This window comes from Rhinichthys klamathensis, unplaced genomic scaffold (genome assembly GCF_029890125.1).
Source record: "Rhinichthys klamathensis goyatoka isolate OS25496 unplaced genomic scaffold, OSU_Roscu_1.1 h1tg000647l_1, whole genome shotgun sequence".
NCBI classification, from domain to species: domain Eukaryota; kingdom Metazoa; phylum Chordata; class Actinopteri; order Cypriniformes; family Leuciscidae; genus Rhinichthys; species Rhinichthys klamathensis.
This window is the reverse complement of record NW_026607093.1, coordinates 75,247-96,796: the sequence shown is the minus strand read 5'-3', so window position 1 is coordinate 96,796 and position 21,550 is coordinate 75,247. Positions and strand designations below refer to the sequence as shown.

The following is a 21,550-nucleotide window of genomic DNA, read 5'->3' as shown; positions in this document are numbered from 1 at the left end:
TGCAGATTTCACGGATGACTAAGCAGAGAGCAATCCGCTTTCTTTCGTTTTTAAATGTTCTGTTTAAAAGTTAAAATGCTAACACGAAAGATAAAATAAAATGAATATTTTATGTTCTGTGGAGGCCGACCCTTCTTCATCCGGTTAGTATTACAGTCTATGGTATTAGCCTACTTTTGTTTTGCGCAGTAATTCGTAGAATTACTAAAAAAAATATTTTGCCATCTAAAAGTTAAAGGTTTTTTGTGTCACGTCACATGTGTATTTCGCTCATATTAAATATAAAACACATGTGTCGACTGATATTTGTCTAATGTCTTGACTCCTTTATTAAGGGAATATGGATAGGCCTATATAAACAGACGTTTCAGTATTAAATGCATTTTCTGATAATTTATATTTCAGGTTTTGACTGCAAATGTCACTTCCATAACGCTGGAATTGCCCAATTTGAAATAATTTTATCCTCAACTAGTTTTTTGGTGTAGGTCTACGTATTTTATTATGTTAACTTCAAATAATACTAATAGTAATTTAAAAATGTGGTAGCCCTACGTGTTACACATATCCACTGTTATGGTGGCAATTTCAGTAGATTTACTCACTAAACATTGTTGTGGAAACAATAAGAATGAAAACTAGAATAGTATCGTGCTACAGCGCACATCAGCTGCAGTTCTGGCGCCTCAGTCCCAATACTGTAAAACTTGACGTACATTCACATCACATGTTAATGCAGCGGTAGAGTAGCACTCACAGGATACTGACCTTGTTATTCGCAATCACAAAAGTTCATTATTTGCTCGTGCTTTAAAGCTTTGCCGGGTAAACATTTCATTGGCGTTCAGTTCTGACATGATGCAATTTTTCTGAGCGCGCACTGTCAGACAGCGCCAAACTGGATTTTTGTTGGGTCAGACCAATCTGATAGCGACGGGGGGCCGAGACTGAGAGAGCTACATGGAGATACATGGAAAAAAATATGCACCAAACAAGCCACTTTGAAATTTTGCTGTTTACATGAATAGAAAAGTTGGGTGACCCTCCCCCCTAGACTAAAAAAAATTGAATGACCCTCCCCTCAACAAAGAATAAAAAGACACGACCCTCCCCTATTTTCCTCCGGTGGACCTTTCCATAAATACCGAACCTTAGTCCTTAGTAGGATGAAAATATTCGTATTTAAATTGTGAACAAATTATATACAGAAAGCGATCAAAGAACAATCTTTCCACACAGCGCGAGTTTATCTGGACACTTGCCAAACTCGTTATGAAATCAATGACGCACGTTACTGCACAACGAAGCTCTTACTGTATTTACATCATCGTGTTTGCATTGGTGAAAGCATTAGAGAGAGTGCAGAAACTGCTTTGCAATGATAATATCTTCATTCTCGCGATCAACACACTGTCATCTGCTCAATGCTCATCACGGCAACATTTTATGTGATGGGAATAGATCTAAATACTTTAAAAACATCTCACGATTCGTTAATCTCGATAGCTGTTATAGTAAAAATGTATAATAGCAGTAGTAAAAGTATTCGAGAGAGTTTCACATGTAATGCGTAGCTATTTCATATGCAAGCATGTCAGCCAATCACAGCAGTGGCCGCGGTTACACTGAATCCCACAGCAGACACGCCCCTTCAAACAGAGTGTTCAAATCAGAGGCTAAAAGCAGGCTAGGAAAAATGCCATTTATTTCTAAATTATGATTATTTTTGATCTAAAAAACATACTAACATTATAAGGGCAACCCAGGAAACATTATAAAATAATAAAAAAAAACAGCACCTTTAAAATGTTTTTATTCTTCAAACACTGGGAATGTTACTTTTGAAAAGTGTTGGGGAAAGTTACTTTTAAAAGTAATACATTACAATATTGTGTTACGTTAAAATTAACTAATTGTATTACTTAGTTAGTTTAATGGAAAGTAGTGTTATGTTAATGTTGTTACTTTTTCTGTAAAAAAAACCACTCCACGAATTATGTATAAGTTCTGTTTTGTGTTAATGTTTTGAGAACATGATTAAAGACCAGATAACTTTGAACAAACATAATGTTACTAGAAGAACGTTTGTTCGTAACTTTGAGAGAACCGTATCTAAAGTTCTGAGAACATTCCCTGTTAGCTGGGAATCACCTTAATGTGTCAATGTGTCTGACGTTTCCTCCTTTATTAGGGTTAAGGAGCATGACATGAAGAAGGAGCAGGAGAGGAGAAGGGAGGCTGAAGAGATGAAGCAACTCCGAGATCTTCATCTGAGGGAACAGGCCATCAAAGAGCGCCAGAATCGAGAAGTGAAGAGAAAAAGAATGAATGCTTTTCGTGTAAGCCGGTTGTTGGACAACATTCACACTGTAAAAGCAGATCGAATCAGATGCGGTTTTGAAATCCCTTCTTCTGTCTTCCATCAGGACCATTTGACCAACAGAGAGCTGACAAAAGCAGCGGAGGCTCGGAGGCAAGAGGAAGAGGAGGAGAAGAGAAAGCAGATCGCCAGCCAGAGCGAAAAAGTGACGAGAATGAGGAGAGAAAAACAGGAGGAAACATTTAGGTATTGTACATTTAGGTATTGTACATAAGACAATGGAAATGCGTCCTGTGGTGGATATTACAGTTTTTCTCGATTGCTTAAACACATTTCTTGAAACTATGCCTCGTATTCTCAAAACAGTAAACACAAATCCATAACGTCTCACCCAATTCCCCAAACATCCTATTTTCAGGTCAAAATGAAGCTCTACACTCAAAACCATTCACTCTTGCTGAAAAACCAAACTTTGCCCTCAGACAGGACACACAAGCCCTCAAAAATACACACACTACAACATAGTCTTACACACTGGTGCTATAAATTCAAAACAACATTTCCAAAACTGGTAATTCATGTTGCTTGTGGTTCCCCCCCCCCCCCCCACATCTTTTTTTTACTCTCTCCTACTCTTACGTAAGATGTGTGTGAGCATCATATGACAGTAAAAGAGCACACACAAACCTTATTCAAATATGGAATTGTATTGGAATGGTAAAGAGTGTTGGTACATGCCTCCACTCAAGGATACAATATGATGAACAAGTCTAAGAATGTTCCACATATGGATAAAATACCATCATTGGCCTAGAAAGATAACATTCTGTGAGTTACAGTAAGACTATAAAGGAGAAAGGATGCCCTCCCTTCATTGTCACACTCTGCAGCCACTCTGTGTGACTGTACGACTGCTGGCCTTTTCTTACAAGAACATAAACCTCATCAAAGACAATTGGAATTGTTTGTCTCTTATTCAGTGATAGAAATTTGTTTGCCACCACACCTCCCTGAAGGTTCTGATGATGGAGGCGACGGTGAAGCGACTCAAATTTGGCTGTACTCATTACCCAGCCTCCCTCATAGTCATACCATGGACAAGGACATGGCCAACTAAAGTGGCTTGAATTTCATCCGAGACTGCTTGTCTTCTTGCCCTTGCCCTTCCTCCTCCTCCTTCTCCTCCTCCTCTTCCTCCTCCTTTTCCTGCTCCTCCTCTTCCTCCTCCTCTTCCTCCTCCTCCTCCTCCTTTTCCTGCTCCTCCTCCTCCTCTTCCTCTCCCTCCTCGACCTATTGCTTAATTTATCTGTGGACCCATTGTTCCAAAACTCAGTAAACTGATTTTTATCTTTTATAAAAGATTGTATAACCTTTTATCTGTATTGAAGGATCTGACTGATGTGTGTTCAATTTTGACTCTTAGTGTTTTCACCTGGGTAATTGTGTGCTAACTGAGCTGAAGCTGTGCTGACTTGAGTGAACAATTTTGAATGCTAGTGTCACAAGGTGACAAATCTAGCGGAACTAATTTCCGCTAGGAGTGTGTTTCCCCCCGGGACGATTTCACCGGCACACCGTGCTGGTTTGCTTGTTGTCAGTTGCCATGACAGCGGCAGCTGATTAGCTAAGCAGGACCAGGTGCGGGTGTTTGCTGTGGGGATTTGTGATTGGGAAACACGACCAAAAGAAGTAGTTAAAAGGAAAAGGAAAAGGCATTCGAGTGTGGTACTCCCCTGGGAGCAATCGATTCCTTTGGCAGTGGCTTGGGTTTGCTGGGATCTGTGGAGCGGCTGTGAGGAGCTGACTGGAAAGGGGTGCAACGGTGATTGAGGGAGTGCAAGCTGGAACGTGAATTGGATGTGAAGTGAGTGAATTGTGGAGATTGAGTCAAGATTGGAGAATGCCATCACTCGAGGGAGAAAGATAAGTAATGAAACACCGGATCCGTGTGAATGCATGTCTTGCACTGAATTGGATAAGGAATTGTGAAGTGTATTGACCACAAATATAATTACCACTAAGAGTGTGGACTGATTCATCTTTGAAACCCTGATATCTTCTTCTGAGTGTTGAAGACGCTGTGTTCCATGCGGTGCGAAATCCTCTGCATCTCATCAGCTTCTGAGTGTTGAATCAGCGCAACAGTGGAGGGATTGAACATTGGGTGAGGGCTGGCCTTATTGCACTAAGATTTGAGAGTGGATTGCGGTGCCTGAATTGAAGTGTCACACAGTATTGGACTTGACGTGAAGTTGCAGTGTGTGGATGTACATGTTTATTTAACCGCCAGTGTTCTCCAGTTCACATTCTCGCCAGTGTTTGCGGAACGAAGCCCTCAGGTTGGATGTGTATGTTCCACTTCGGCCACCAGGTCCTGTGATATGGGAGAGGAGTGTGATTGTCCTGTTTAACTTGTCCTGTCTATCTAAATAGAACGTTCCTCTGCCACCGCCTTCCTGTGTGCTGCCTGTTCGGAGGAAAGACACACCCCAGCCTTCGTGTCGCCGTGGGAACCACCCAGCCCAGCCGTAAGCCTGATTCCCCATTATACGAAAGGATCATGTTTGTTCTTGTATCAAAGGCTTCGCCTATTTAAATAGAAGATTCTTCTGCCTCGGCCTTCTTGTGTGCTGCCTGTTCAGAGGAGACACACCCCAGCAGCGCTGCTTGTCCCGAACCACCCGCTCCAGCCGTAAGTCCATACTTCACCGAAATAGAATTGAACCTGCACACTTGTCTCTGTCCTGGATTATACAGGGTACCCTTGTCTCTGGCTGGAGCCGTCAAGGGCGGAGAGGCACTCGGGGGACCTCACACCTGCTGCTCAGTGACGCCACGGGGGAGAGCACCCTACACGGAGGAGACCTGCCTACCCGACTACCTACCTGACTGGCAGCGAGTCCTCCTCCTGGACTCCATCGCCCCCTGTGCCGATCACCTGCCGAATAGCTGACGCTTGGGAAAAACTTACCTGCTACCCACCTGTCCTGTGGAGAGAGTCCCCTCCTGGCCCATGGTCCTGGCCCTGGTCTGCCCGGACCGTTGTCCGCCTGTATTACGCCGAAAAGAGCCTTCTTACCACGTTACTTACCTGGATGCCAGACGGGCGTTCGGCTCCCTCCTCCTCTGTGGCTGCCAGTAATCCGGGCCCTCGCAGTACACCCCTCGGTCTCCTCCTCCCTGGAAAGAGAGACGAAGCCCGCATTAAGACTTTTAATTCTTGCTTTTATTCAATAAAGACTTTCGTTTTTAGAAAATCTTCTTGTCTGTCTGGTCTCTGGTACGCTCCTCGAGGTGGTCCTGGGTTTTGAGGGGTGGGCGCAGTCTGGCTTGGCCCCCCCGACCTGTGACACTAGTGCTTTCTAAATGACCACGTGGTGTAGGCAATGAGAAATGAAGGGATTTGTGTGTAGAGTTTTGCTGTAATAGTTCAACAAATCTGACTAATGTGTCAAAACAGGGAATAGTGTTCATAGTTCAGTGAAATGGGTGTGCTTTTTGATAAATGGCATTATGGTTTTGAAATTTTAGTTCAAAAGCCTGGTTATAGTGTTTAAGCAATCGAGAAAAACTGTAATCACACTCATTGGTGTCAGAAATTAACTTTATTTTCAGGAGCATTTTTGCACATTTATGAGGGCTAACACGCATCAAAAACACAGCATGCTGATTAATTATGTTAAACACTTCCAACCCATGCTAACATTTATATATTAAATGCTTAGACAACAGATAAAATAACTTTGGGTGCATTTTAGGCATTTTTGTTACTTTAAAACTGTGAATCTCTAGAGATCATGGGCTTCCAGTGATATTTTAGTATTTATAGTATACAGTATTTAGCAATGTTTTGAATGACCTTTTATTATTATTTTCAGAATTGTGTGCTTTTGTCATTTTTCCCCCTGTTTTTTTTTATTTTATTTCTTTTGAGTTTTATTTTATATTTACTTCAGTTTTAGTAATTTTAGTACTTCAACTTACAAAGTGAAATGTTATTTCAATTAGTTGCCAAGGCAACATTTCTAAGTTCAAGGTTAAAGTTTCTCATCTAATATTTTTATTTTTAGCTTCCTAACACTGTAAACCCTAACACTCAAAATAATCCATTGTTTTGAGTAGGGCCAACTCACATTATACAAATTAGTTCCATCAAATTAACATACGATACTTACAATTTTATGAATATTTTAACATTTATTTTTTCTTTTGAGTTCACAAAACTGACACATTTTAAGTAAGTTGAATTGTTTCGTTGTTTTGAGTTCTATGAACTTGTTTCTTTTAATTTTGACAAACTTAAATTTAACTGAAACTGGGCTGGGATTTTTATTTCCCAGCATGCTTTGCAATGACACTCAAAAGGGAGAGTAAATGCTAAAATTAAGTGTCATATAATGGTTTTTGTGCCAGATTAATGTTAAGTGGGAGATTTAGTAGTGTTTAATGTTTTGTTATGCTAGTTTAGAAGAGTTTCTGTTATGTTGGGTTTTTTGGGGAGTTACCATCATGGCCGGTGACGAGTTTGGTTTGAGAACAGTGTGTGTTAAATGTTTTAAGTTGATGTACTCATTCCGCAAGGGCTATGATATGCTGATACTATAGGTAGCACTTATTGAATTAGCTGGTTAAATCCAGCCAAGTTTCCACTACTAAAAATATTGAAGTTGAGATTACATGAGAATTTTAAGTTGTGTATGAATTATCTTACTCAAATATTTCAAGTTAAAAGCAATTAAAATATATTATTACAAAACAAAAATCTGCAAGCTCTGCTTACTTACACATTCAATTTCTTAACTTAAACAATTTGATGTAACTGATTACCTCAAATTATTTGAGTTTTGCTAACTTAGTTATTCGGGTGTATTTAATCAACTAGAAACTGCTCTAAGTGTTTGTTTCAAATTCAAACGTGCTTGCAAACCAGTTCCAATCTTTAATTTGTCTGTGAAAGGTATTTTGGGAACATTGACATACCATTTGACATCCACATTCTTACAACTTGCTCATTCATGAATCACATCTAACTGGGAAGGTTATTGAATTAATGGAAGTTCACTGAGTGGGAAGCCTGGAGAAAGTATAATTCTTTCCACTGTCTCAGAACTGGGCTTGTATTTGTCTTTATTTTTGCCTTAGAGAGCGTCAAAGACATAGAGAGACTGTTATACAGCAGTTAGCCGTGCAGAAGCAGGAAAAAATCAGCAATGAGGAAGATATCATCGCAAAAGCAGTCGCTGAACGTGAGGCCAGACGGGCCCGAGTGCAGCGCGAGAAAGAAGAAAAACATGAAGCCATGTTGAAATCTATCTCTGCACACAGAGAATCCAGGGTAAATTACCTATTCCTAATGTTTTTACACATCGTTAGTCTCATAGCATAATAGCTATGAGGCTAACGACATGTAAACATTTTTAAATCTCCGCTCCGCGTCATGCCTAACAACGTCCCTCAGCTGTTCCACTGTAAAACATGGCTTCGCGGGGCTTATTGCTTAATTTTACCGCAGTGATGCTGGGTTTATGAGCATCACACGGTTTATATATAGAATTTGAAATGCATTTATTGAAATAAACATTTTTCTCAACTCTATATCAGAGGCAAGAGCTGGAACGAAAGGCAGAGGAAGAAAAACAGAAAGCTCTGGAGATGCTGAATGCAAAGAAGGAAGCAGATCAAATCTTCATGGAGAAGCAAAAACTTCAAGCTCAAAAAGCTAAAGAAGAAGGAAAAGCACTCCAATACACATACATACAACAAATGAAAGAAAGTGCTTCCAGCTTTTAAAAAAAAAATACTATTAAGCATCCACCCTAGACAACGCATCTGCGATAATATTGTCTATTCCCCGGACATGCACAATTTGGAGGTTAAAAGGTTGAAGCAATCAGCGCATTAACCTACGATTTGAATTGTACATGCGACTGAGGAATTTGAGTGGCTCATGGTCAGTCGTGTTGCTTTCGTCAACGAAAATTATGACTAAATTTCGTCGTCAACGAACCTTTATCACGTGACGAAAACGAGACGAGACGCAACGTAAATGCTGGTCATGTGACGATGACTATAACTAAATGTATAATGCAATATCGTTGACGAATAAAAACGAGACTAAATGTGGTTTACAAAATAAAAACTATGCTAAAATGTCTCTTCATTTTCGTTGACCAAAACGAGACGAGACGAAATGTTATTTAACGTTATTTCGTCTCGTTTACTTGCATTATTATTATGCAGCATTTCTGTTTCGTGTGTCACTTCAGGGGCTGCATGAGATCGCAGACGCAGGCGACTTCACATCCTCAAGCCCCACTCGCGGCATTATTTAGAAGATGCAGCTGCGCGAGTGTTTGACACATAGGCTACTCCGTGTGTAGTGCGTATGCGGTGCGTGTTGCGGTGTGTATGCAGGAGCTGCACGAGCTATTTTGCTTTCACATGTGCTCCGTTTGCAGTGCGCAACTGATCTACGGCTGTACCACAATCACAACATTCATTCTCTATTTTTTATTTCAAATCAATATTTTTAGCCAACATCCATTATGTCGCGTTGTTGAGGTAGATAGCCTACTGTGTGTAGATCTCTGCTCTGCTGTTATGCACGCACGCTCCTGGAGCGCATTGACGGACCGCATCCGCGTGCGTGTGAGCGCTCTAACCATATAGGCTCTACATGGGTGCGGGAAAAAATACGGAGTTGCCTATGTGTGAAACAGGCATTAGCATAAACGACAACAAACAAAGTTAAGTCTGACACAGAGAAAGGGATTCGTCTTTGGGAGAAAAAGAAGAAATTACATTTGGAAAAACTTTCATTTCATCATGTGTGTAGGCTACTTCTAACATGTTTGGCTGGTAAAATAAATATGTTGTACATTCAAATCAGAGCATTTTCCGTGTCTGGAATGGATGTATTCTTGAGTCTATAAGGAAACAATAATATAATAAGATAACAGAAGATAAGATTGTTTGAAATGGGTTTGGCTAAAAGAAAATTTTGGTTTCGTCTATACAATAGATAGGCCTACGTATAGGCTATATTGACTGACTGGGTTAAATAGAATACTAAAAAGAGTATTGAAAAAAATACAATTTTCATTGACTAAAACTAGACTATGTTTTTCTTCGACTAAAACTAGACTAAAATGTCATCAGTTTTCGTCGACTAAAACTAGACTAGACTAAAAAGAGTATGAATGTGACTAAAACTAATAAAAACTAAAATGACAGCTTGACACAAAGACTAGACTAAAACTAAAATTAAAACAGGCAGCCAAAAACAACACTAATGGTCAGTATAGACCTTAACTGGATGTACCGTAGAACCTAAATACACTTTCGAAGTGTTGAATAGCCAGGACTAAAGCCAAAGTCTCTTGCTTGATAGTGGAGTACTTTCGCTTGGCAGAATTACATTTCTTAGAGAAGAAACTCACGGGATGGTTTACGTTGTCTACGCCTGATTGCAAAAGTACGGCACCGGCGCCTACGCTGCTGGCGTCCACAGCAAGTTGAAGGCGATCGAAGAAGAGGAGAAGAAACGTCTCGACATAGAAGAAGAGAAATACCAGGCCCAGATACGAAAGGAGGCCATTGAGAAAGCAGAAACCAAGCAGTATACCAGACCGACAGAGTGAAAGGCCTCCATGTTCGTGTCTTACGTTATTAGACCACAAATTGTCGTGCGAAAAAATAACAGAAAGACTTTGTGGCAAAGAACACCGCTCTCATTGTTGAGGAGGAAACCCAGTTCCAGAAATACGCCAATCAAGTCATCGAAACAGCCGAGAAGGCAGGGAGAAACATCTACCCACTCCTAAAGAACAAGCGGTCAGTCCGTAGATACGGCAAGAGCGTGCAAGCGTTTTTATAATTAATATCCAGTTCTCCTGTTGCTCAGTTTACTATTTGACACAAGGTAAGGCTATTTCGATTCTTTGCATTGAGTGAAATTAAAGTTAAAGACCTCAAAATAAAAATGGAATTCACTTGAACAATATTTTGATGAGAACAAAAAGTGCCACATCAACTGTAGTTTCGTAGGTATAACCGGACAAAATATGAACAATAGCTAGGAAAAAAACAAGTGGCGATGAAAAACAAATTAATTTATTTTTTAACAAGCATGTAAACAGAACACCTTATCTCAAAGTTGAGAAAACTCAGCTTGGCGGAAAGATCTCTTTTTTCTCCACGAAGGCCCGACCAGCTACAAAGTAGGCAACCTTTCCTGCTTTCCGTGCCTCGTCGACTAACGGCCACAACTTAATTCTACCATCTCTGTCGGCCTTGCAAAGATCCTCTCTAAAACGCAGACCATTTTCCCGTAGATAAGCGGAGTTTTTGGCTGCCGCCCGTACTGCTGCTCTGTGTATACGCGAAGAGAACTGGATGATTACACCGCGGGCAGAATTTTCTTCACACCAACACGATGCACTGTGTCGATCACATCCGGAAGATGGTCAGCGTGCTCTGGCAGTAATTTCTGACAAATGCCAACCACTTCTCTCCTTACATTTTTTTCATCGATATTATCTGACAGGCAGTGTAATTTCAAATTCCAACGTCTGGAATACCGCTCCAATTCAGTGATGCGTGACTCCAATGCGCCGATCCGATTGTTCTCTTTCAACAGTGATGACTCGACTTGGGAAACTTTGGTCTTCACCTCATTCACATCATCACACACGGCGTTAAGCTTTTCTCTCAATCCGGCAATATGAGAGGTGTTGACCGCAACCATCGACTCCAGCTTATCAGGAATGGCTTTTATAATAACTTGGAAATTTGTTGTCTAATGCATACAGTTGTGAGTTGGGAGATAGAGAAATACGAAGCAGACCTAGTTTTGTCCAAATCTGATTGGCAGCGCATGCAGGACAGTGTGAACGGAGTGAATCGTCACAGCAGAAGTGTCATAGCAGCGGCTGAACAGCGGGAGGCGCTGCACATGCGCTCTAAAGAGCTCGTCAAACCCAACACCATAGCTGTGAGTGACAGCATCGCACTGGAGTTACTGCAATTGTAGCTCTCTTATTGTGCGGGGCTCCGTACTTCTTATGCCGGGCGTACACCAAAGGATTTTCACAGTCCCAGACTAAAGACCGGCAGTCTTTAGGAATCTTACTGGAGTCTCGGCGCGCTCCCGTCGTCTCGATCGTTAATTGTGAGGTGATAATCTGGAGCCGGCGACCCGATTTATGCCAGTCTTTCTCTAGTCTTTCATATTAAACATGTTTGATATTATCGCAAGTCCTAGCGTAGTCATAGTGACGTAAAACAATCAACAACCAATAAAATCGTTCTCAGAAAACCGGAAACAGGAAGCCATCAGTCACAACAAAGAAACACTTATATCCATAATTTCAACACAGCATTTAAAATTATACCCTTTCAAGACATTTAGTTCAAACTATTGTTCTCATCATATAATGATATAGATTCATAACCCCGGTCATGTGAAAAAGTTAGGTCATCCCATTAAATAGTCAACTCTTTATTAACTCTTTCCCCGCCAGCATTTTTAAAAAAAAAGTTGCCAGCCACCGCCAGGGTTTTTGACGATTTTCACTAAACTTTAATGGCCCGCAGAATATTTTCTTCTATGAATATTGTCAGGGTCTTGCTCTGGCAGCTTTGTCTGTGTTGTCTTTGTTTCATGTCTCTATGTTTGTGTTGTGCTTTAACATATGGTTTTGTTTGTGTTGGCCATGTGCTCCTCTGTTCCTACCTCCTTGTTTCCCTGTACCACACCCTCTTGTCTAGTTGAGTCCTCTTTTGTCTGAGTGTTGTCACCTGTTCCTCATGTTCTCTGCTCCCTTGTTTGAGTCCTCGTTTACCTGAGTGTGGTCACCTGTTCCTTGTCTGAGTGTGCTCACCTGTTCCTCTTGTTCTTAGCTCCCTTGTAGCCACATCGAGATGTGCCTTAATTAGCTCAAATTATGCATAGGGAATTTTAATAATTAATCATGAATATGATTAATATATTGCATATTACAGTTAAATTATCGAAATTGAAAATGGATCGATTGTATATATGAATGGTAAATCATAACGAATTATAATTCCTCATTCATATATCAATGGTCTCATTACAGATCGATTATATGAGACAACTTTAAGGGAATTAATTTAGTTTATCAAACAATCGGTTTGTCCAGCAAACAGCCGTAAGATTAACTTACCAACTTCTCAACAAAGTTATCCCTTTTTATAAACTCCAAGAAATCTCAATGTTCCGGCCGTGAACATTAATTTTTCTCGTGTTTATAAAATTTACGTTACTGATATAGTAACAACTTGTAAAGCTTTGTAGCTATGAGATATTCATTTCATTGACTTGTAAATGAGCACTTCAGGATCAATCAAGAATATGGTTTTAATAATTGAAACTACGGATACAGAATTGTACATTTGAAATGTAGAATGGTCCCAGGAGCCTTTTATAGCGCAAGTAGGCTTCGCTCAGGTGTGGCTCATCTGTAATTGGGGAAGAGACATTGCGCTCAAACACATGTATAGGAACAAACACCAGAGCTGGGGGACGTAATACCCCCACCCCGAAATGGTGACCTGTCGCCATACCTGGAACATGAGAACACTCATTTTTACTCACGAATTCTGTGTTTCAGCTCAATGTTTGAGCCAACCCAGACAATAGAGTTCCAGCTATAAATAATCACTACCTCGTTCAAGGCGTATCTCCATGCGAAAAGAAGTTAGAATTACACAGGAATGTATTATTTTGGCGTATATGGTTAAGTCACAGGCAAATCGCAACTATGCGCGACGCAATACCTAATATTGCTACAGACTTACATTAGGTTAGCAAGCCCAATAAATTAAAATAAATCCCAAAACAATCTATATATATATATATATATATACATATAGTGTTGTTTTATTATTATTAACTATAACCTAAATGTATAGACCATATTCAGTAAATAAGGACACATGCAAGTTCATTTTCACAATAAACAAAACGTTTTTGTTTTTTTCCAAGTAAATTTTTTTTTTAATACTATTAAGCATCCACCCTAGACAACGCATCTGCGATAATATTGTCTATTCCCCGGATATGCACAATTTGGAGGTTAAAAGGTTGAAGCAATAGACTCCAGCGCATTAACCTACGATTTGAATTGTACATGCGACTGAGGAATTTGAGTGGCTCATGGTCAGTATAGACCTTAACTGGATGTACCGTAGAGCCTAAATACACTTCGAAGTGTTGAATAGCCAGGACTAAAGCCAAAGTCTCTTGCTTGATAGTGGAGTACTTTCGCTTGGCAGAATTACATTTCTTAGAGAAGAAACTCACGGGATGGTTTACGTTGTCTACGCCTGATTGCAAAAGTACGGCACCGGCGCCTACGCTGCTGGCGTCCACAGCAAGCTGAAGGCGATCGAAGAAGAGGAGAAGAAACGTCTCGACATAGAAGAAGAGAAATACCAGGCCCAGATACGAAAGGAGGCCATTGAGAAAGCAGAAACCAAGCAGTATACCAGACCGACAGAGTGAAAGGCCTCCATGTTCGTGTCTTACGTTATTAGACCACAAATCGTCGTGCGAAAAAAGAACTGAAAGACTTTGTGGCAAAGAACACCGCTCTCATTGTTGAGGAGGAAACCCAGTTCCAGAAATACGCCAATCAAGTCATCGAAACAGCCGAGAAGGCAGGGAGAAACATCTACCCACTCCTAAAGAACAAGCGGTCAGTCCGTAGATACGGCAAGAGCGTGCAAGCGTTTTTATAATTAATATCCAGTTCTCCTGTTGCTCAGTTTACTATTTGACACAAGGTAAGGCTATTTCGATTCTTTGCATTGAGTGAAATTAAAGTTAAAGACCTCAAAATAAAAATTGAATTCACTTGAACAATATTTTGATGAGAACAAAAAGTGCCACATCAACTGTAGTTTCGTAGGTATAACCGGACAAAATATGAACAATAGCTAGGAAAAAAACAAGTGGCGATGAAAAACAAATTAATTTATTTTTTAACAAGCATGTAAACAGAACACCTTATCTCAAAGTTGAGAGAACTCAGCTTGGCGGAAAGATCTCTTTTTTCTCCACGAAGGCCCGACCAGCTACAAAGTAGGCAACCTTTCCTGCTTTCCGTGCCTCGTCGACTAACGGCCACAACTTCATTCTACCATCTCTGTCGGCCTTGCAAAGATCCTCTCTAAAACGCAGACCATTTTCCCGTAGATAAGCGGAGTTTTTGGCTGCCGCCCGTACTGCTGCTCTGTGTATACGCAAAGAGAACTGGATGATTACACCGCGGGCAGAATTTTCTTCACACCAACACGATGCACTGTGTCGATCACATCCGGAAGATGGTCAGCGTGCTCTGGCAGTAATTTCTGACAAATGCCAACCACTTCTCTCCTTACATTTTTTTCATCGATATTATCTGACAGGCAGTGTAATTTCAAATTCCAACGTCTGGAATACCGCTCCAATTCAGTGATGCGTGACTCCAATGCGCCGATCCGATTGTTCTCTTTCAACAGTGATGACTCGACTTGGGAAACTTTGGTCTTCACCTCATTCACATCATCACACACGGCGTTAAGCTTTTCTCTCAATCCGGCAATATGAGAGGTGTTGACCGCAACCATCGACTCCAGCTTATCAGGAATGGCTTTTATAATAACTTGGAAATTTGTTGTCTAATGCATACAGTTGTGAGTTGGGAGATAGAGAAATACGAAGCAGACCTAGTTTTGTCCAAATCTGATTGGCAGCGCATGCAGGACAGTGTGAACGGAGTGAATCGTCACAGCAGAAGTGTCATAGCAGCGGCTGAACAGCGGGAGGCGCTGCACATGCGCTCTAAAGAGCTCGTCAAACCCAACACCATAGCTGTGAGTGACAGCATCGCACTGGAGTTACTGCAATTGTAGCTCTCTTATTGTGCGGGGCTCCGTACTTCTTATGCCGGGCGTACACCAAAGGATTTTCACAGTCCCAGACTAAAGACCGGCAGTCTTTAGGAATCTTACTGGAGTCTCGGCGCGCTCCCGTCGTCTCGATCGTTAATTGTGAGGTGATAATCTGGAGCCGGCGACCCGATTTATGCCAGTCTTTCTCTAGTCTTTCATATTAAACATGTTTGATATTATCGCAAGTCCTAGCGTAGTCATAGTGACGTAAAACAATCAACAACCAATAAAATCGTTCTCAGAAAACCGGAAACAGGAAGCCATCAGTCACAACAAAGAAACACTTATATCCATAATTTCAACACAGCATTTAAAATTATACCCTTTCAAGACATTTAGTTCAAACTATTGTTCTCATCATATAATGATATAGATTCATAACCCCGGTCATGTGAAAAAGTTAGGTCATCCCATTAAATAGTCAACTCTTTATTAACTCTTTCCCCGCCAGCATTTTTTAAAAAAAAGTTGCCAGCCACCGCCAGGGTTTTTGACGATTTTCACTAAACTTTAATGGCCCGCAGAATATTTTCTTCTATGAATATTGTCAGGGTCTTGCTCTGGCAGCTTTGTCTGTGTTGTCTTTGTTTCATGTCTCTATGTTTGTGTTGTGCTTTAACATATGGTTTTGTTTGTGTTGGCCATGTGCTCCTCTGTTCCTGCCTCCTTGTTTCCCTGTACCACACCCTCTTGTCTAGTTGAGTCCTCTTTTGTCTGAGTGTTGTCACCTGTTCCTCATGTTCTCTGCTCCCTTGTTTGAGTCCTCGTTTACCTGAGTGTGGTCACCTGTTCCTTGTCTGAGTGTGCTCACCTGTTCCTCTTGTTCTTAGCTCCCTTGTAGCCACATCGAGATGTGCCTTAATTAGCTCAAATTATGCATAGGGAATTTTAATAATTAATCATGAATATGATTAATATATTGCATATTACAGTTAAATTATCGAAATTGAAAATGGATCGATTGTATATATGAATGGTAAATCATAACGAATTATAATTCCTCATTCATATATCAATGGTCTCATTACAGATCGATTATATGAGACAACTTTAAGGGAATTAATTTAGTTTATCAAACAATCGGTTTGTCCAGCAAACAGCCGTAAGATTAACTTACCAACTTCTCAACAAAGTTATCCCTTTTTATAAACTCCAAGAAATCTCAATGTTCCGGCCGTGAACATTAATTTTTCTCGTGTTTATAAAATTTACGTTACTGATATAGTAACAACTTGTAAAGCTTTGTAGCTATGAGATATTCATTTCATTGACTTGTAAATGAGCACTTCAGGATCAATCAAGAATATGGTTTTAATAATTGAAACTACGGATACAGAATTGTACATTTGAAATGTAGAATGGTCCCAGGAGCCTTTTATAGCGCAAGTAGGCTTCGCTCAGGTGTGGCTCATCTGTAATTGGGGAAGAGACATTGCGCTCAAACACATGTATAGGAACAAACACCAGAGCTGGGGGACGTAATACCCCCACCCCGAAATGGTGACCTGTCGCCATACCTGGAACATGAGAACACTCATTTTTACTCACGAATTCTGTGTTTCAGCTCAATGTTTGAGCCAACCCAGACAATAGAGTTCCAGCTATAAATAATCACTACCTCGTTCAAGGCGTATCTCCATGCGAAAAGAAGTTAGAATTACACAGGAATGTATTATTTTGGCGTATATGGTTAAGTCACAGGCAAATCGCAACTATGCGCGACGCAATACCTAATATTGCTACAGACTTACATTAGGTTAGCAAGCCCAATAAATTAAAATAAATCCCAAAACAATCTATATATATATATATATATACATATAGTGTTGTTTTATTATTATTAACTATAACCTAAATGTATAGACCATATTCAGTAAATAAGGACACATGCAAGTTCATTTTCACAATAAACAAAACGTTTTTGTTTTTTTCCAAGTAAATTTTTTTTTTAATACTATTAAGCATCCACCCTAGACAACGCATCTGCGATAATATTGTCTATTCCCCGGATATGCACAATTTGGAGGTTAAAAGGTTGAAGCAATAGACTCCAGCGCATTAACCTACGATTTGAATTGTACATGCGACTGAGGAATTTGAGTGGCTCATGGTCAGTATAGACCTTAACTGGATGTACCGTAGAGCCTAAATACACTTCGAAGTGTTGAATAGCCAGGACTAAAGCCAAAGTCTCTTGCTTGATAGTGGAGTACTTTCGCTTGGCAGAATTACATTTCTTAGAGAAGAAACTCACGGGATGGTTTACGTTGTCTACGCCTGATTGCAAAAGTACGGCACCGGCGCCTACGCTGCTGGCGTCCACAGCAAGCTGAAGGCGATCGAAGAAGAGGAGAAGAAACGTCTCAACATAGAAGAAGAGAAATACCAGGCCCAGATACGAAAGGAGGCCATTGAGAAAGCAGAAACCAAGCAGTATACCAGACCGACAGAGTGAAAGGCCTCCATGTTCGTGTCTTACGTTATTAGACCACAAATCGTTGTGCGAAAAAAGAACTGAAAGACTTTGTGGCAAAGAACACCGCTCTCATTGTTGAGGAGGAAACCCAGTTCCAGAAATACGCCAATCAAGTCATCGAAACAGCCGAGAAGGCAGGGAGAAACATCTACCCACTCCTAAAGAACAAGCGGTCAGTCCGTAGATACGGCAAGAGCGTGCAAGCGTTTTTATAATTAATATCCAGTTCTCCTGTTGCTCAGTTTACTATTTGACACAAGGTAAGGCTATTTCGATTCTTTGCATTGAGTGAAATTAAAGTTAAAGACCTCAAAATAAAAATGGAATTCACTTGAACAATATTTTGATGAGAACAAAAAGTGCCACATCAACTGTAGTTTCGTAGGTATAACCGGACAAAATATGAACAATAGCTAGGAAAAAAACAAGTGGCGATGAAAAACAAATTTATTTATTTTTTAACAAGCATGTAACCAGAACACCTTATCTCAAAGTTGAGAAAACTCAGCTTGGCGGAAAGATCTCTTTTTTCTCCACGAAGGCCCGACCAGCTACAAAGTAGGCAACCTTTCCTGCTTTCCGTGCCTCGTCGACTAACGGCCACAACTTCATTCTACCATCTCTGTCGGCCTTGCAAAGATCCTCTCTAAAACGCAGACCATTTTCCCGTAGATAAGCGGAGTTTTTGGCTGCCGCCCGTACTGCTGCTCTGTGTATACGCAAAGAGAACTGGATGATTACACCGCGGGCAGAATTTTCTTCACACCAACACGATGCACTGTGTCGATCACATCCGGAAGATGGTCAGCGTGCTCTGGCAGTAATTTCTGACAAATGCCAACCACTTCTCTCCTTACATTTTTTTCATCGATATTATCTGACAGGCAGTGTAATTTCAAATTCCAACGTCTGGAATACCGCTCCAATTCAGTGATGCGTGACTCCAATGCGCCGATCCGATTGTTCTCTTTCAACAGTGATGACTCGACTTGGGAAACTTTGGTCTTCACCTCATTCACATCATCACACACGGCGTTAAGCTTTTCTCTCAATCCGGCAATATGAGAGGTGTTGACCGCAACCATTGACTCCAGCTTATCAGGAATGGCTTTTATAATAACTTGGAAATTTGTTGTCTAATGCATACAGTTGTGAGTTGGGAGATAGAGAAATACGAAGCAGACCTAGTTTTGTCCAAATCTGATTGGCAGCGCATGCAGGACAGTGTGAACGGAGTGAATCGTCACAGCAGAAGTGTCATAGCAGCGGCTGAACAGCGGGAGGCGCTGCACATGCGCTCTAAAGAGCTCGTCAAACCCAACACCATAGCTGTGAGTGACAGCATCGCACTGGAGTTACTGCAATTGTAGCTCTCTTATTGTGCGGGGCTCCGTACTTCTTATGCCGGGCGTACACCAAAGGATTTTCACAGTCCCAGACTAAAGACCGGCAGTCTTTAGGAATCTTACTGGAGTCTCGGCGCGCTCCCGTCGTCTCGATCGTTAATTGTGAGGTGATAATCTGGAGCCGGCGACCCGATTTATGCCAGTCTTTCTCTAGTCTTTCATATTAAACATGTTTGATATTATCGCAAGTCCTAGCGTAGTCATAGTGACGTAAAACAATCAACAACCAATAAAATCGTTCTCAGAAAACCGGAAACAGGAAGCCATCAGTCACAACAAAGAAACACTTATATCCATAATTTCAACACAGCATTTAAAATTATACCCTTTCAAGACATTTAGTTCAAACTATTGTTCTCATCATATAATGATATAGATTCATAACCCCGGTCATGTGAAAAAGTTAGGTCATCCCATTAAATAGTCAACTCTTTATTAACTCTTTCCCCGCCAGCATTTTTAAAAAAAAAGTTGCCAGCCACCGCCAGGGTTTTTGACGATTTTCACTAAACTTTAATGGCCCGCAGAATATTTTCTTCTATGAATATTGTCAGGGTCTTGCTCTGGCAGCTTTGTCTGTGTTGTCTTTGTTTCATGTCTCTATGTTTGTGTTGTGCTTTAACATATGGTTTTGTTTGTGTTGGCCATGTGCTCCTCTGTTCCTGCCTCCTTGTTTCCCTGTACCACACCCTCTTGTCTAGTTGAGTCCTCTTTTGTCTGAGTGTTGTCACCTGTTCCTCATGTTCTCTGCTCCCTTGTTTGAGTCCTCGTTTACCTGAGTGTGGTCACCTGTTCCTTGTCTGAGTGTGCTCACCTGTTCCTCTTGTTCTTAGCTCCCTTGTAGCCACATCGAGATGTGCCTTAATTAGCTCAAATTATGCATAGGGAATTTTAATAATTAATCATGAATATGATTAATATATTGCATATTACAGTTAAATTATCGAAATTGAAAATGGATCGATTGTATATATGAATGGTAAATCATAACGAATTATAATTCCTCATTCATATATCAATGGTCTCATTACAGATCGATTATATGAGACAACTTTAAGGGAATTAATTTAGTTTATCAAACAATCGGTTTGTCCAGCAAACAGCCGTAAGATTAACTTACCAACTTCTCAACAAAGTTATCCCTTTTTATAAACTCCAAGAAATCTCAATGTTCCGGCCGTGAACATTAATTTTTCTCGTGTTTATAAAATTTACGTTACTGATATAGTAACAACTTGTAAAGCTTTGTAGCTATGAGATATTCATTTCATTGACTTGTAAATGAGCACTTCAGGATCAATCAAGAATATGGTTTTAATAATTGAAACTACGGATACAGAATTGTACATTTGAAATGTAGAATGGTCCCAGGAGCCTTTTATAGCGCAAGTAGGCTTCGCTCAGGTGTGGCTCATCTGTAATTGGGGAAGAGACATTGCGCTCAAACACATGTATAGGAACAAACACCAGAGCTGGGGGACGTAATACCCCCACCCCGAAATGGTGACCTGTCGCCATACCTGGAACATGAGAACACTCATTTTTACTCACGAATTCTGTGTTTCAGCTCAATGTTTGAGCCAACCCAGACAATAGAGTTCCAGCTATAAATAATCACTACCTCGTTCAAGGCGTATCTCCATGCGAAAAGAAGTTAGAATTACACAGGAATGTATTATTTTGGCGTATATGGTTAAGTCACAGGCAAATCGCAACTATGCGCGACGCAATACCTAATATTGCTACAGACTTACATTAGGTTAGCAAGCCCAATAAATTAAAATAAATCCCAAAACAATCTATATATATATATATATATATACATATAGTGTTGTTTTATTATTATTAACTATAACCTAAATGTATAGACCATATTCAGTAAATAAGGACACATGCAAGTTCATTTTCACAATAAACAAAACGTTTTTGTTTTTTTCCAAGTAAATTTTTTTTTTAATACTATTAAGCATCCACCCTAGACAACGCATCTGCGATAATATTGTCTATTCCCCGGATATGCACAATTTGGAGGTTAAAAGGTTGAAGCAATAGACTCCAGCGCATTAACCTACGATTTGAATTGTACATGCGACTGAGGAATTTGAGTGGCTCATGGTCAGTATAGACCTTAACTGGATGTACCGTAGAGCCTAAATACACTTCGAAGTGTTGAATAGCCAGGACTAAAGCCAAAGTCTCTTGCTTGATAGTGGAGTACTTTCGCTTGGCAGAATTACATTTCTTAGAGAAGAAACTCACGGGATGGTTTACGTTGTCTACGCCTGATTGCAAAAGTACGGCACCGGCGCCTACGCTGCTGGCGTCCACAGCAAGCTGAAGGCGATCGAAGAAGAGGAGAAGAAACGTCTCGACATAGAAGAAGAGAAATAC

General features: G+C 40.5%; 1 pseudogene; it reads left to right on the top strand.

Annotated features, from left to right (window-relative positions):
* The window catches only part of LOC130076416 (trichohyalin-like), a 36,001-nt pseudogene extending 18,269 nt beyond the window's left edge, over positions 1-17,732 (top strand).
* The last annotated feature ends 3,818 nt before the right edge of the window (positions 17,733-21,550 follow it).